The following is a 2683-nucleotide window of genomic DNA, read 5'->3' as shown; positions in this document are numbered from 1 at the left end:
TTCATCCTATCAAAAGAAATCAATTTGCTTTTACTAAAGGAAGGGTGGATGGATACTGGGGGAATAGCTGACGACTGCCATTATAAAGTTAACTAGGAAGAGTTTATAAAGCAAACAGAGGGATATATCAAAGACAAAATCTTGTAATACCCAACATTAAAAGGAGAGGTGGAAGAAGAGAAAGCCACAAAGAACGTAGTGAGAAGAGGCAACCAGAAATAATAAAATCAAGTCTATGGTGTTACAGAAGTCAAGGAAAAATTGAATTTCAAGGAGGAACAAATGGTCCATTCTACCTTATGCTGCAAAGATCAAGGTACCCTAAGATAGTCATTAAAAGCTACAGTCTTGGCAGTCCTAATGGCACAGTGGAGACTAGTGTTCTCCTTGTCCAGTCTGAGTCCTCCCCTGGGCGGGGGGGGGGGGGGAGGGGGGGGCGGGCTGCCACTCTTGCCTGTCCTTTCCTCATGGTGCTGTTCCGACGCCCGACAGCATCCACCAATTTAGAGAATAATGACAGAGGAGTTAATTCTAAACCTAAAAGTCATGTGACTATCAGGCGGGAAGTTTTAGAAGAAATTGGAAATCGGGTTACAACCCGAGCCACACAAGCAGCTCAGAAAACCCAGAACACTAAAGTGCCTGTTCCACCCACCAAAACAACAAATGTCAACAAGCACCCGAAACCTACTGCTTCTGTGAAACCAGTACAGATGGACGTGTTGGCTCCAAAGGGTCCTTCTCCCACACCTCAGGACGTCTCCATGAAGGAAGAGAACCTCTGCCAAGCTTTCTCTGATGCCTTGCTCTACAAAATTGAGGATATTGATACTGAGGACTAGGAGAACCCTCAGCTCTGCAGCGACTATGTGAAGGATATCTACCAGTATCTAGGCAGCTTGAGGTGCTGCAGTCCATAAACATGTCTTTGATGGGAGAGATATAAATGGCCGCATGTGTGCCATCCTGGTGGACTGGCTGCTACAAGTGCACTCCAAGTTCAGGCTGCTGCAGGAAACGCTGTACATGTGTGTTGCCATCATGGGCCAATATGCACAGGCTCAGCCAGTCTCTCCTAAGAAGCTTCCGCTGGTTGGCATTATGGCACTGCTCTTGGCTTCCAAGTATGAGGAAATGTTTTCTCCAAACATCAAAGACTTGTTTACATCACTAACAATGCTTACACCAGTTCTCAAATTCGAGAAATGTAAACTCTGATTTTGAAAGAACTGAAATTTGAGCTGAGTCAACTGTTGCCACTCTATTTCTAAGGCGGGCATCGAAAGCCGGAAATGTCGATGTTGAATAGCGCACTTCAGCCAAATACTTGATGGAGCTGACTCTCATTGACTATGACATGGTGCCCTATCACTGTTCTAAGGTGGTGGCAGGCACTTCTTGCCTATCCCAGAAGGTTCTAGCCAAGGGAAATGGAAATTAAAGCAGCAGCTTTAAGTTACACCGGCTACATAGAGAGCGAGGTGCTGAAGGTCATGCGGCACATGGCCAAAAACATCGGGCATATCAACAAGAACATGACCAAGTTCACCACCATCAAGAATAAGCATGCAAGTAGCAAACTCCTGAAGATCAGCACGATTCCTCAGCTGAACTCAAGAGCCATCCAGGAGCTTGCCTCACCTCTGTTGGGACAGTCCTAAGCTCCAGGGCCCTGGGGAAGAGTGTGCTGTCTGTGCACTTTGTCTTGCTGATCTGGAATTCCTGAGTTTGTATATAGTCCTCTGGTCTATTTCATGAAACCTCTTCTCAGACCGGTTTTCTAAATGTATATTGAAGAAAAATAAAGCTATTGATTTTCTTAAGGTAAAAAAAAAAAAAAAAAAGCTAGGGTCTTTACCTGATTGATAAGATGGCAGGATTCTGACATCCCCTGGTCCACATTTTTCTATTTAGATTTAATGCATCTAAAGTCAGTCAGTGAATAAGGAGATTTATCTTGCTTTATAAGACAATCATCTCTTTTTCTCAACTAGTGGGGTTCTCTGTGCCTACAGAGTAAAAGCAGAGCTCTATACTTCATGTGGCTCATTGGGATAACATTGGCACAACAGGTACTATTCTCCCTTTGGGTGATCTCACCTTCAAAAGCCCAATTTGGAAATGGAAGATACAGATAACTAGTGATCCTATGGAAGGACTTCCATACGAAGTCTCCAAACTAAGTTTTCAGCTTAGACTGGAAACCACTGTTAATTTTGTGTTTGGGGATATTTGTTTAGTGCAGAGCTACTAAGTTGAGAAAGAGGAGGGTTACCTGACGCAGGGCTGAGTTTGCCAGTCACTTCCTGTCTGCATGTCCCAACACTCCATCTAAATTCTAGGAGTCTGATCAGGAACCATTAATATCACAAACCTAGGAGACAAGACCTACATCACAAGTCCCAAAATGTACACTAACACTAAGCTCTGTGATCCTGCTTAAGTCACTAAACTCTTCTAAACCTCTATTTTCTATGAGAAGAAGTGTTGGACTACACCATTTAAAATGTGTCTTCGGCTTTACATTTCTGTTTCTGTAGTTTTAACTACTCCTGTATTCCCAGTTCTCTACCATCATATGGAGTATTTCAGTAAATATCCACTGAAGGATTGAAGGATGAAGAGGCAAAATATTATCTAGCCATCATATCCATACCAGAAAAAAGGTGATGGGGAAAACATA

The 2683-nt window shown here is 43.3% G+C and overlaps 1 pseudogene; it reads left to right on the top strand.

Moving 5' to 3' along the window:
* Nucleotides 1-467: 467 nt before the first annotated feature.
* LOC138086555 (G2/mitotic-specific cyclin-B2 pseudogene) lies at nucleotides 468-1661 on the top strand (annotated as a pseudogene).
* The last annotated feature ends 1022 nt before the right edge of the window (nucleotides 1662-2683 follow it).

The sequence above is a fragment of the Capricornis sumatraensis genome, chromosome 9 (assembly GCF_032405125.1).
Source record: "Capricornis sumatraensis isolate serow.1 chromosome 9, serow.2, whole genome shotgun sequence".
Taxonomy (NCBI): Eukaryota; Metazoa; Chordata; class Mammalia; order Artiodactyla; family Bovidae; genus Capricornis; species Capricornis sumatraensis.
Note: the sequence above shows the minus strand (reverse complement) of the source record. Positions and strands in the feature narration are given on the sequence as shown.